Source organism: Cheilinus undulatus, linkage group 5, assembly GCF_018320785.1.
Source record: "Cheilinus undulatus linkage group 5, ASM1832078v1, whole genome shotgun sequence".
In the NCBI taxonomy this organism is placed as follows: domain Eukaryota; kingdom Metazoa; phylum Chordata; class Actinopteri; order Labriformes; family Labridae; genus Cheilinus; species Cheilinus undulatus.
In genome coordinates, this window is record NC_054869.1 from 4,430,361 (window position 1) to 4,446,011 (window position 15,651).

The window sequence follows — 15,651 nt, forward strand, 5'->3', positions numbered from 1 at the left end:
TCAAGCCTTTATTTCTTGAAATGTTGATGATTATGGCTTACAGATAATGAAAACCCAAAACTGATCATGTTATTTAACTGCTAGTGTCACATGTTCACTTCATGAAATGGTCACAGAAATATTGTCAGTATTTAACCAAATCGAAATCACACTAGTTTACAATGTCTGCTTTATTTAATCTGTGATAAATATCAGAGGACTTAACAATTTGTTGGTCTTTTCCCTTTAAAACCAGCCATGTTAATTGGACATCGTGTGAAAATTACAGCTATTAACCATTATCTGGCAGCTTTATCACAACGGGATGTGTTTTTTTAAGCCAGGGCAAAGAGCAACACTGAAAACTTTCAGTGACAGAAGACATGTTTTCACTCTTCTCCTGATCTGCTTTTCTTCTGTTTTCTGTTTTTCTGTTTTGCAATTGTTACTGGGCCACATTTCTTTTTAAAACAAGAGCAGCATGCCACAACAAAAGCTTGTCTTGGCATAGAACACATTTTTGCATGTCCCCTGACTGGCTTTGGCATCAATTTCATTCACAGAGAAGCTCCACCATTAACAATCAAATGCTGGCCTTACACCCGAGGGCTTTGCTAAAACTCTTAAAAGACTCTAAAAATACTGACATCTGAGACCCTCTCACATCTAAAGACAATTTGTCAGCAAGTCTCTGAGAATTTAGTCTAAGATTTTGCAAAGACTGTGGGTCTCTAACTACAAGACTAGAATACGATTCCTTTTGAGATAATTACCCATGATGCATCTGGTAGAAATTCACAACAACAATTTTAGAGCAGAGAACAAGATGTAGAAGGAGATGGAGGTTGAATTTATAATCCAATGTTTTTAAATCATTTACATCGAGTAGAATTTTTTATGTTACTGCAAAAACCGAGATACTATCCCAGAAACACTTCAGAATAGAAGAAGTACCATATGAAAACCCAAGTTGTCTCACCACAGAAACAAACTGCTCAGGCTTTTACTTTGAAAATCCTGGTACCTGTCATGTCAGTCTGGAATAAATTGACAGACAAGGTACACAATGAGCTATGCGCTGACATTCAGCAGCTCTAGATTGATCTACGCTCACATTCATGTTTTGAAAAGTGAAGTGAATTAATGTGCTTATGCAACACCAGCTCACATTGGTATGGATGTGGAAGTCACTGAGAAACACAATTTGCATACAACCAGACTTAAGACTTACAGTATCAAATACGTTTAATATTATAGTAACACCAAGACTGAAGAAAGACCAACTTAACCCTTAGAGCATCTTGAGGACCAAAAGTGACATTTTGGTTGTTTCCATCTGTTCGGCTCTCAATATACTGGTCAGTTTAAAAGCTAACTGTATGAAATTTTGCCACTACTTTTTTCCATTTTTATTTCCTAATTCCAAAATCCTGTCTGCTAGAAGTGTATAGAAAAGGAGATTTGCATCACACTGACACTCTTTCACCTTGTGACCAAATTTGCCCCATTGACTCCCATTACAACCACATATTTTTCATATACTATAATCCTGACATATTATAATACTTTTTCCATTAATAGCTAATAAAACTAAGCCTCTCCCTTCAAAATATAGGGAAAACATGTTTAAAGTGTAATGATCCCCTTTTACCACCAGAGGCATCACATAAAGTTTTAGGGAAATTTTAGTGAAGGCCTGGATTTCTTACCTTGCAAAATGCACAGCAATAATAAATCTGAACACCATAAAATGGTTTTGATTTATTAGCACTGATATAAAATAGTGGTGTGAATATGGTAAAAAAAAAAAAAAAAAAAACAACATTAACATAGCCCATTTGACCTAGGATTTTTCGATTGTCACACACAAACACATAGAGACAAACATGCCTGTGCAGGGTCCTTCTGTGTCAAGAGGGAATTCCCTCCCTAATCGGGCCTGACTCTCAGATGAATCCTCACTGCTGGTAAAATCCACCTTAGTGGGGCAGCTTAACTAGAAATTCCATAACAATTGTTCATTTTGTGATACGAGCATGAACTTTGGCACAGTTATAGCCAAAGGCATTCCCAAAAGAAACCTGGATATGGAGGCATCAAGAATTTTCAACATGGCGCCCATGGCAGCCACTTTTCAAAATGGCCACCAATGACAACCATTTTCTCATCAATTTTCATTTTAAGAATAGATATTTACTGATATTAAGGACCTAATCAGTTTCATTTGTCTACCATACCATTGGAGAGGGTGGAGGTTAGGTGAGAAATTGGCGGGGCTTAGATCAGAAATGGGTGTGGCTTAAATAGGGATTGTTTTATTTTTGCAATTTCATTTGACACATAGAAACTGAAAAGAAGGAATGGAAATTGATTTTGTTGTTTTTAAGCCTGAAATTGATACAGTTTGAACAAAAGTTGTTACCTGCTATATTTTGTTTATTAGAAAATTAGAGACACCTCAGAATTGAGATTCAGATCAATTCTTTTGATCTCAAGAGTAAGAGAACCATTTCAAATTTACACTATGTTTTATATGAACTTGAAACTTAAATTCAGAGGACTTCAGATCAGTGTTTTTATTACAAGACTGAAAGAACTTTTACATTTTACACTAAGTTTTATATAAACTTGAAACCATTGACTGAGTTTAGGATCAATATTTTTGATCACAAGAGTAAAAGAACTATTTACAATGAAGTTTTACATAAACTTGAACTTGAAATAACCTTCAGTGAAGCAATGAAAACTTTTTTTTGTTATTTTTCTGGGAGAGGGAGGGAAAAGGAGAGTGAGGGGAGTGAGGTGTTTTTTAAGCAATGTATAAAATGAGGTTAAAAAATGAAAAGAGAGGGAAAGAGCTTCTGTCCGTCACAGCAGTCTATTCAACATTCTCCTTCACAGAAACAAAGGGATGTACAGTTTAATTCAGCTTTTTGCACTTGCACTGCCTCACACAACTCTTCTTACAAAAATTGACTATGCCATTTAATTCCTGTGCGATCTGTACACCATCCGAGTAACTACATGAAGTCATGTAAAGCCCCAAGGCTGCTTTGGCACATCTGTCACTTCAGGTGCGGCTATCTAACTACATCTAAATATGCATAATATCAACTAGATGTGGGACTAACATTATAGCATTTAGGAAACTAAACTACGCTACCACTAAACTATCACTAAAAGGAGTAGATTGATACTGACTACAAAAATAATGATGTTAATGGCTAATGTATTTAGCTGACACTGAACCCTATGCTGAGTTTCACAGCAGCAGTGTCACCAGTGTGTCCTGGCTGTGCTTCGACATCCACTCTATTACATTGTCTGTGACACATGACTATTGTCATAATAATTGTTCTTCAATTTTGAATCTCTTAAATATGATCTGCTGAAACAAGACTGGAACAATGTCTATGTCAGTGACATAGATGAAGCCTATGACACATTCATATCAATAATAACAGCTCTCTATGAAAAAAAATTGTCCTCTGGTAAAGAAACTAGTGAAACACAAACTTGCAGAAAAGCCATGGTTAACCAAAGGTATATTAAATGCATGCAAGAAGAAAAATTTATTGTATAAAGACTTTCTCAAGAAAAGAAGCAGAAGCAAAATACAAGACCTATAAAAATAAACTAACAGGAATTATGAGAACCAGCAAAAAGAAGTATTACAGTAACTTACTAGAGGAAAATAAAAACAACATAAAAAATACATGGAAGGTACTGAATGACATTATCAAAAAAGGAAAAACAATGATGGATACCGGAGTTACTTCATAACTAAAGACAACATATCTAGTTGTGACACAACTGAAATTGTAATCGAGTTTAATGACTTCTTTGTTGGTGTTGGTCCTGGTCTAGCTGGAGAGATTGCAAACACTAGCAATATGAATGAAGCTGAAAGTAAAGCCTTGAATGTAAGTGAATCTATGTTCTTGAAGGGAACCAGTGAAAAAGAAATTATTGACATTGTTAACAAGCTCAAGAGCAAGAAGTCAACAGACTGCAATGATTTTGATATGTCGTTGGTTAAAAATATCATTGAATGTGTGGTGAAACCTCTCACATATATTTGTAATCAGTCTCTAAAAACTGGTGTTTTTCCAAAAAAAAAAAAAGAAAACTGCTGAAGTCATACCTATATTCAAATCCAGAAATAGACACATACTCTCAAATTACAGGCCTGTTTCCCTATTGTCACAATTCTCTAAGACATTGGAAAAACTATTCTATACAGGGTTAGATGATTTCATCACAAAACAATGTACTGTGTGAACAACAATATGGTTTCAGAACAAAAAGAACAACATCACTCGCTCTTATGGACTTTGTGGGAAACTTAACATCTGCAATTGAAAAGAAACAATACGCATTAGGCATATTTTTAGATCTGAAAAAAGCTTTTGACACAATTGATCATGACCTTTTATTAATAAAACTACAGAAATATGGAATTAGAGGTCTAGCACTTTCCTGGATATCCAGCTATTTAAACGACAGAAATCAATATGTGCAAATCAATAACAGTAAATCACAGCCGAAGAAAGTGAAGTGTGGGGTGCCTCAGGGCTCGGTGCTGGGTCCACTGTTGTTCATTCTCTACATTAATAATATATGTGAGTTCTTAAAAACACTACAAATCATTTTATTTGCAGATGACACTAACTTGCTTTGCTGTGGAGATAATTTGGAACAACTTTTGGATACAGTGGCACATGATTTAAAGAAACTGAAGAGGTGGTTTGACTCAAATAAACTCACATTAAATCTAGGCAAAACCAAATTCACTATATTGTGAAATCCGACAATTAACTTACAAAAGAAACTCATGATTGATAACATAGAAATAGAGAGGGTGAATGAAATAAAATTCCTTGGAGTCATAATTGACAGCAAACTATCCTAAAAGTCACATATACAGTACATCTCAGCTAAAATAGCTAAGTCAATTGCAATATTACATAAATTCAAGTAGCTTATAAACCAGTCATCACTATACACCTTGTACTGTTCCTTCATTCTTCCATACATTACCTACTGTGTGGGGGGAACACATACAAAACAAACACAGAAACAATTTTCAAACTACAAAAGAGAGCAATAAGAATAGTAAATAACAGCACCAGCAGAGAACCATCAAACCCACTCTTCATCAAACTGAAAGCACTAAAATTCAAGGACTTGGTCAACCTAAAAACAATTCTAATCATGCACAAAGCAAATCAAAATCAGCTACCACAGGGCATCCAGAAGTTGTTTCAAAAAAGAAAAAACAACCACAATGTCAGAGGAATATGCTTTTTCAAAAACAGCTGGTACGTACAAACGCAAAAACACACTGTATATCAGTTAAAGGAGTTAATCTGTCGAACAACTGCAGCGAAGAAATGAAAACCTGCAGATCACTTAGTAAGTTCAAACAAATTTATATCAATCTCATCCTGAATGGATACAAGAAAGAAATGGATACATAGATTTAGAACAAAAAGCAACGTGCCTTTTTAGCAATGCACCTTATTTCCTTCTGTTTTGTTCTCCTACACATTGCTCCGACAGATTAAATTATTAAAAACACAACAATGAAGGGGTAAGACTAGATAAGTTTTATTAACTTCATCCTACACCCTTTCGAACAAGGTATGATTATCCATGTTGTTATAGAGTTGTCTCTTTAATTATTTATTTATTTTTTCCTGACTAAACACTCTGTATATTTTACTTATTCTTTTAACCTGTTCGAATAAACAAATAAAATAAAATGAAATGAAATGAAATATATACACACACCCATACAATCAGACATACAAACATATACACACAATTCATACATACAGACATACAAACATATATACACACACCCATACATACAGGCATATAAACATATACACATATATACAGACATACAAACATATACACACAAACCTATACATTCAGATGTACAAACATATACACACACCCATACATTCAGACATACAAACATATACACACACACCCATACATTCAGACATACAAACATATACACAGAAAAACAGACATACACACATAGACACACAAATTTGGAACATACATTCATATGACATAAATACAATACATACAAATACACACAAACATATACAACACATATACAACACATACACACATACAATGGAGTCATATACACACACATACATACAGACATACAAACATATACACACACCTATACATTCAGACATACAAACATATACACACACACCCATACATTCAGACATACAAACATATACACACACACCCATACATTCAGACATACAAACATATACACACACACCCATACATACAGACATACAAACATATACACACAAACCTATACATTCAGATGTACAAACATATACACACACCTATACATACAGACATACAAACATATACACACACATACATACAGACATACAAACATATACACACACCTATACATTCAGACATACAAACATATACACACACACATATATTGGTTAAATACAGACACACATAGACTGAGCTGCAGGTAGAGAACAGAGGGGAAAATATGCTCTCTGTATTCTTTGCTATATCTGTGCGAATGGAAGACAAAACTACAAGAAAAGAGCAAAAAGCACTCCTCTGCACAAGACAACGGGAGACAATCCCTACCACCATGATCGGAAAAACATGCCGAAACAGACCGGGAGTGGAGAGAGAACATTTTTTTCTGTCACAGAAAGCTTTCAGTGTTGCTCTCTGTGCTTGTTTGAATTTAGACACGTCTGGTTCAGACAGAAGTGCTGCTCGGCTCAGTCCCAGCTAATGACAGGCCTGCTAGTCATTAGCTGAGACACAACAACTCATTAGCTGTATACATTGTTCTGGCTAACTTCAGCTAGTCCACAAGCATTTACAAGTTCCTTTTCCCCTCAGCTATCACACAGTCATGCCAAACAGCTCAGCAGAGGAGTAAAAACATCTTTCCTAACATGAAAAGCTTATTTGGTTGTTTTAGTCTTTGTTATACAGAAATGTGGCCCAGTTCTTGACATACAGGCATAAAGCTATATCTGAGTATTTAGAGCAGTGGAGGCAGCCATAACACACACACTTTATACAATCAGACATATAAACATATACACACACCCATACATACAGGCATATAAACATATACACATACATACAGACATACAAACATATACACACAATACACATATACACACACGGCATATAAACATATACACATACATACAGACATACAAACATATACACACAAACCTATACATTCAGACGTACAAACATATACACAATACATACAGGCATATAAACATATACACATACATACAGACATACAAGCATATACACACACACACCCATACATTCAGACATACAAACATATACACACACACCCATACATTCAGACATACAAACATATACACACACACCTATACATACAGACATACAAACATATACACACACACACCCATACATTCAGACATACAAACATATACACACACACCCATACATTCAGACATACAAACATATACACACACACCCATACATTCAGACATACAAACATATACACACACACCCATACATTCAGACATACAAACATACACACACACACACATACATTCAGACATACAAACATATACACACACACACCCATACATTCAGACATACAAACATACACACACACACCCACACATTCAGACATACAAACATATACACACACCCATATATTGGTTAAATACAGACACACATAGACTGAGCTGCAGGTAGAGAACAGAGGGGAAAATACGCTCTCTGTATTCTTTGCTATATCTGTGCGAATGGAAGACAAAACTACAAGAAAAGAGCAAAAAGCACTCCTCTGCACAAGACAAGCTGTTGGTGTGGCTTTGTGCCCTGATTTCAACAAGAACAGTGCCTAGATCGGAGTAAACAGCAGCAGTCCTACTGCGACATCCAAGCTAACAGCCAACAGGAGACAATCCCCACCACCATGATCGGAAAAACATGCCAAACAGACCGGGAGTGGAGAGAGAACATTTTTCTGTCACAGAAAGCTTTCAGTGTTGCTCTCTGCGCTTGTTTGAATTTAGACACGTCTGGTTCAGACAGAAGTGCCGCTAAAGCTCAGTAGCTAATGACAGACCTGCTAGTCATTAGCTGAGACACAAACAACTCATTAGCTGTATACAACAAGTAACCCTTTTAACTATCAGTCTGCCAAAGCAGCAGAAGTGCTTTATTACATGAAAAGCTTATTTTGTTTGTTTTATTCTTTGTTATACAGAAATGTGGCTCAGTTCTGGTGAAACAGGCTAAAGCTCATATCTGAGTATTTAGAGCAGTGGAGGCAGCCACAACAGGGCTTTCAGCACAACTAAAGCCATCACTGCCAGCATGACAAGCGCAACTCTGTATGTTGGCTACAGCCTAGTTCACACAGTGGCTTGACATTTTACACCCGCCAACTAGCTCAAATCTGGATTGTTGCCATACAGTCACACTACTCACTGTAACAGACTTTTGAATTTATGTATGTCCGCACTTAAAACTGCTAAAGTGTCTCTTACACCTAACAACTAGAAGTTGTCTGGTTTTAGAGCAGGTCACAGCACTGAGATGGCCCTCCTCAAGGTCACCAATGATTTGTTTTTAGCAGCAGATAGAGGGGAGGGAGCCATTTTAATTCTTTTAGATCTCAGCGCAGCTTTTGATACCATTGATCACATTATTTTAATAGAACGTCTTAGAGACTGGGTGGGCGTCAGGGACACTGCACTTAGCTGGTTTTATTCTTATCTTTTAGAGCGAACCTATGCGGTCACCATAGGTAACCACTCCTCCTCTACCTCTACCCTTACCTGTGGTGTACCGCAAGGTTCAGTTTTAGGCCCCATTTTATTTTCTATTTATATGCTGCCCCTTGGTCAAATCATTAAGAATTATAAAGTCTCCTTTCACTGCTACGCAGACGACACAGATATACCTGCCCCTGAGACCTGAGGATCCTAGAAGCCTAGCTGCTGTCATTGACTGTCTAAATGATATTAACTGCTGGATGGCACAAAACTTTCTACAACTCAATAACTCCAAATCTGAAATCATTCTTTTCAATATTCCAAACTCTCCCAATACAATCACAAACAGCCTTGGTCCTTTGTCCACAAACATTAAATCAACAGCTCGAAATCTAGGAGTAGAATTTGACTCCAACCTCACCTTCACAACACACATCAATAAAGTTATACAGTCATGCTTTTTTCATTTACGCACAATTGCCAAAATAAAACCAATTCTCCACCAAACAGATTTGGAAAGATGAGAGAAACTCTGAAACTTTAAATCAGTTCACTGAGGCAGTGAGAAACAGAGGCAGAAGGATAAAAATCTGTAACTGATCACTTAGGAGTCAAACAGAATTCAACTAAATGATATTTTTTCTTCTTATATTGTACATCAGTTGTTTAATGTTCTCCAAATGCGAGCTTCACCACCAAATGTAAGTCAATTATTATTTAAGAGATATTTTAATTAGTATTAGACACATGTATGAAAACATTTCCTCCATACAGTATAGAGCAGAGGACAGGAGATCATTGACATCTTTTAAATCACTTCTTAAAACTCATTTTTATAGAGTGGCTTTTATGTGATGTCGTCTCATCTTCGTCTCATCTTCTTATTTAATTTTTATAATTTTTATCCTCTCACAGATTCTTACATATTCTAGTTCAATTTCCTCTTAATCTCTCCTTTACTGCTTCCCCTTATGTTTACCTCTGTTATAATACTTATCAATTTTACTGCTTTTACAGTTTTAGAGCTTGTTTCACCCTGTTTCAATATCTGTTTTGCCCTCTTATTTACATTTTACTGTTTCTCTTTTAATTTCTTATGTCTTTAATTTTGGTCCTCTGGGTCTCAGCCTGTGTAGCTGGGTTCCTGCTTTGCCTGGGTTCCTATCATTTTATGCTTTGCCTGGGTTCCTATCATTTTATGGTACTGATGTCTGTGTCTTGCCTGCATCCTGATGTTCATGATGTCTTAGCTGTGCAGTTCATGTCTGCACTCTGATTGACGTCTGTGATGTCTTAGTTTGCATGGCATCACAGGTCAATTTATGTATTACATTTCTATATTGCACTTTTATCGATGTAGATGAATTATTATCAGACCATTTTGTCTGGGTTGTTGCTTTGTTTTGTACTTGCTTCTGCACTTGTCAAAGCACTTTGTAAACCCATGTTTTTAAAAGTGCTATACAAATAAAGTTATTATTATTATTATTAACAACTGAGACCACAGGAGCGACCTGCAACTTCAGCAAGACTCCCATGATTTTACTCTGACTGTGGAATTTTGTCTGCGACTTTGAAATTAGAGGAAAAGTCGTTAGATGTAAAGCCGCCATTAGGCAGGGGTTACCTGCACAAGAGTAGCACATGTGCACAATGTCATTTGTTGCTCTGATTGGCCCATCATGAATATTACAGACCATTACTCCAATTACCTTTTCAACTTTTTGAAAAGTCCTGCCCTTCCCAAACACTTTCTATGGGAGCTTTCCCAGATGAATGTCAAATACATTCATGCAATGGAAACATAAGTTGATGTGGTGTGTCAGGTTAGCTGTTTCATGCCATCAGGGCTTTATCTTTTAAACTTTTGGGTTCTTTCAATTCTCAACCCAGACACAAAGGGCAACACAGTTACACCCCCCAAAAACAAATCACTCTGCCAGAACATACAATTCAGTCTGATATTTCAACAGGCATCCCAAGTAATTGCAGTCAGCCATATACTAGGTTTAAAACTAGTCTCTTTTTTATCTACCCAAATAACACCAAAACTTGGATTATCCACAAGTAGCAGGACAGCTGGCCATACAAATTCACTATCAGGTACCATGAAAGCTTTTCCAGAGGAATGTGAAGTATTTCATACATTATCACTGTGAGCTGACAGTCATTCCCTCATATCACCTGTAGTCTAAACTCAACTAACTCAAGCCCTTCAAACATCAGAACATTAGTCCTAATGAGGACAAAGCTGGAATGACTTTTCAGACTGATATTATATAACATTCAACATGTTGCATTCACAATTCAGCACCATCTATTCCACAACATACTGATGTCTGTCATACATATATAACAATTTACTAAACTTTTTTTGGCAAAGAGCACTCAACATCCATTATCATTACTAAAATTATTCAACTTTTTTTAAATCCTGCATTAGTCTTTCTGTGCAGGCCTTTTGACAATAATCAACTTGTTTCATAGATTATATTCTTTAACTTTTCAAAAATATTCCACATTTTTCATACATATATTTTTCATCTTTTCAGAGGCAGCTTTATCAATTGAATGACAACTTGTGCATCATGCAGCTGTCACAGTGTATTATCTTCAAAGATTGCTCTCTGTAATTCATATTACCGTTTAACATTGTGATATGCAGAACAATTACAATGAAACTGCTATATGGGAATGAATATTTTTAAACATTGCTCTAAACATTGCTCTATTTTTTTTTTTATTTATTTATTTTTTTTGATTACAGCATCACCAATCAGGATTGTGCTATTGGGAAAAAGTGAGAACCAACAGGCAAAACTTGGTAACTTCATCATCAGAGATCGTCCTTTTTGTCAACAAAAACTTCAGACCAATCACTCAGAGGCCCACAGTGGGGACTGGAGAGTAATCCCAGTAACAGTAGTGAAAACTCCAAACATGTTCAGTCTGTCTGAGGAGGCTGTGAGAAGAGAGGTGAAGAGCTGTGTGAGTCTTTGTCCTCCTGGACCAAATGTTCTGCTGCTGTTAGTGAAACCTTCTGATTTCACTGAAGAGAACAGACAAACTCTGAAGTTCATCCTGAGTTTGTTTGGTCAAGATGCTTTCAAACACTCAATGGTCATCATGACACACAGAGAGGACACACAGAGCCCTGTAAAGAATCTGATTGAAGACTGTGGAGGAAGATGCATCAATATGCTTAGAGACAGTGATAGTCTGTTAATGGAGAGGATTGGATATAATGTGTGTGCGAATAATGGAAACTTCCTCACCTTCACTGAAGAGTCCACAAGACCAAAGTCTGAACTCAACAAACCAGCTCTAAACCTGGTTCTGTGTGGGAGAAGAGGATCAGGAAAGACTTCAACAGCAAAGGCCATTTTAGGTCAGACAGGTCTTCATTCAGCCTCCAGCTCATCAGAGTGTGTTAAATATCAGGGAGAGGTTTGTGGACGTTGGGTTTCCCTGGTGGAGCTTCCTGCCTTGTGTGAAAAACCACGGGAGGACGCGATGATGGAATCACTCAGATGTGTCTCACTCTGTGATCCTGAAGGTGTCCACGCCTTCATCCTGGTCCTACCTGTGGGTCCACTCACTGATGAGGACAAGGAAGAGCTAGAGGCCATCCAGAACACATTTGGGTCTAAAGTCAATGATTTCACTATGATCCTGTCCACGTCAGAATCAGATCCCAAAGATCCAGCTGTAGTTAACTTTGTAGAAAAAAGCAAGGAAATCACAGAAATCATTCAGAGATGTGGAGGGAGATCTTTTGTTCTCAACATCAAGGACAACCAGCAGATACCAGAGCTGTTGAATTCTTTGGAAAAGATGAGGATCAGAGAATCCAGATACTTCACCAAAGAAATGTTCATTCAGGCTCTGATTGAAGAACTTTCTAGACTTAAACTTCAGGATGTGAAACAGAGGAGGGCTGATAATGACACCCAGAGCAGAGAATGTCTCAGGATAGTTCTGATTGGAAGGACTGGCAGTGGAAAAAGTGCGACAGGAAACAACATTTTGGGAAAAGATTGTTTTTACTCTGATTCCAGCTCAAAGTCTGTGACCAAGGCTTGTGAAAAAGCAACTGGAGAGATTGATGGTCAGCCTGTGGTTGTGGTTGACACCCCCGATTTGTTTGACACAGCTCTGTCTGATGAGGATGTTCAGCAGGAGCTTGGGAAATGCATCAGCATGCTGGCTCCTGGACCTCATGTGTTCCTGCTAGTGCTGCAGATCGGCCGCTTCACTAAGGAGGAAAAAGACTCAGTGGAACTGATCCAAAAATATTTTGGAAAGCATGCAGCAGATTTCATCCTTGTTGTATTCACCAGAGGTGATGATCTCCGTCAGTCAACTGAGAGTTACTTAGAGGACTCTGATGACGTATTGAAAAAACTGATCCACGACTGTGGAGGAAGATACCAGGTCTTCAATAACAAGAACCAGACAGACCGCACACAAGTCAGAGAGTTACTGACTAAAGCAAACAAAATGCTTGAAGACAATGGCGGCAGCTTCTACACATCTGATATGTTCCAAGAGGCTGAGGCGGCGATAGAGGAAGAAGTGGAGAGGATCCTGGAAGAAAAAGAAGAAGAAATGCAGAGACAGAAAGAGGAGCTTCAGAGAAAACATGAAGAAGAAATGGAAGAAATGAAGAAAAGAATGGAGCAACAGAGGAAAGAAAGTGAACAGCAGAGAGAGAAACAACTCAGAGAAATGGAGGGAAAAATCAACAAGGAGCGAGAAAAGAGGAAGAAAGAGCAGGAAAAGAGAGAAGAGGAGGACAGGAAGAGAAAAAGGCAGGATGAACTTAAACAGAAAGAGTGGGAGGACAAACTTGAAAACCTGGAGAGAAAAATAAAGTTAGAATCAGAGGAAAAAGAAACCATTGATAAAAAGTGGGAACAGAGCAGAAAAGAGCTGAGAAAACAGCAAGAGGACTGGGAGAGGGAAAGAACTGAATGGTGGAGACAGAGAAGGCTTGAAAATGAGAAAATACGACATGAAGAACAGTTAAAAATTAAAAAGCTTCAAGAGGAGTATGATCAGGAAAGAGAAAAAGTTGAGAAAAAGAGAAGAGAGGACGATCAAAGACAAGAGAACAGGAGGAGAAGGAGAGAAGAGAACTAGAGGAAAACTATAAGAAAAAAATGGAGGACATGAAGAAGCGCAATGAAGACGAGGCCAGAAAACACCCTGAAGAAATCAAAGAGATCAGAAAAACTTACGACAAACCCTCCAATGACCTAGAACACAAACGCATGAAGGACAAGCGTAAATTGAAGAAAAAGCATGAGAGCCAACTGTATGAGGAAGAGAGGAGACATAAGAAACAGTACAGGCTGTTACAAGAAGAAAGAGAGGATCTGAGGAAAAAGCATGAGCAAGAAATGAAAGAAAGGAGGATCTGAAGCAAAAGCATGAGCAAGATATAAAAGAAAAGGAGGACCTGAGGAAAAAGCTGTGGAGGTATCATGTTTTGCATATAAGTATATTACTAATATACTCACTTATTTATATATATACTACTACAGAGCTGTCCTTGGGTAACCTCTGATCAAGTTAGGTTTTGTTAGGTTTTGAGAAAGGATGTTGTGGATGTCCAAAGAGGGCAGTGTTTACTGACCAGTATGAGTGTTTAGTGTGATAAGTGGGGCCAAAACAATATCTGGACTCCTAACTGTTCAGTTTCAGGAGACTACGATGGAATAACAGGAAATGTTTTGTAAGAGACAAGCTGAAGAAAAAGCATGATGAAGGACTTAAAGAAAAAGAGGATCTGAAGAAAAAGCGTGAGCAAGAAATAAATGAACTTAGAAAAAATACCAAAAAATGTATCATCCTCTGATCTCTTCAACTCTTGATCATTTAAAGACAGAAGAAGATGTTTCTTAATGATTTAATGATAATAGTCATATAGGATGTTAAGATGCTTAAAGTGTTGAATGAGGCCACAAAATGACTTTGACATCGATAAAAACAGTGTCTCTGTCCTTGCAAATACATTTTCCTCCAAACATTCATGGGAAACAAAGTTACAACAATTAAGCTAATCTTCAGTTATGTGACTGATGTGGAAGCCTGGAGGGCAAAAAGAGTTGAGGAAAGTGGCAGCTTTCATTGAATTCTCCATGAAGCTGCTGAAGGGCTTTTTAAAAAATTCTATCTCTTCAAAACAACATGTTTACACTTAATGTCAACATTAGAAAAGAAGATATTAAGATAAACTATTTTTGGACACTTGTGACCCTCATACAGCACCCTGGACATTAATGCTATTGCTATAAACAGTAATGCACCCACCAGACCTTCACAACAGTGAAGTTTTTACTAATATTTAGTGGAGAATCCTTTCTCTAACACTGTTAACAGGATGAAAACCTACAAAAGTAAAGACTGCTTTTTGTATTTTCAGTGTTGCTGGGTTGCAATACTGCAGTTTGGGAAGTGAAGAGCAAATAATTCATAATCATTAAAAAAATAATGTTTATTAACTGGCATTGATAGTTATTGTTGGTTGAAAACCATTTTAGGATCTTGTTGGCTATGAGGTTGTCAAACTATTTGAATGTTTTTTTGTTTGTTTGTTTGCAGCAAAGTATTTCTAAACACTTTTAAATCAGTATCATTAGTTTAATATTTTCTGTTTGCATGTTTGAATATTCAGTGATCAAACCAAAACATACTATTGGGCTTGTTGCCACAAGAGGATGCTTTTTGTATATGAACTGTCTTGTTCCTGCCCAGAAGTGACCACTCCATCTCAGATCAGTTTGAGTGAACATCATCCACAAGGTTGTCATCCCTGTTATTATTGTATCAGTATGTGATTTTATGTTGATCATTGTTTTAATCTCAATTTGGTATTTTT

The 15,651-nt window shown here is 37.0% G+C and overlaps 1 pseudogene; it reads left to right on the plus strand.

Moving 5' to 3' along the window:
* Window positions 1-15,561, plus strand: part of LOC121509514 — a 32,460-nt pseudogene extending 16,899 nt beyond the window's left edge.
* The last annotated feature ends 90 nt before the right edge of the window (window positions 15,562-15,651 follow it).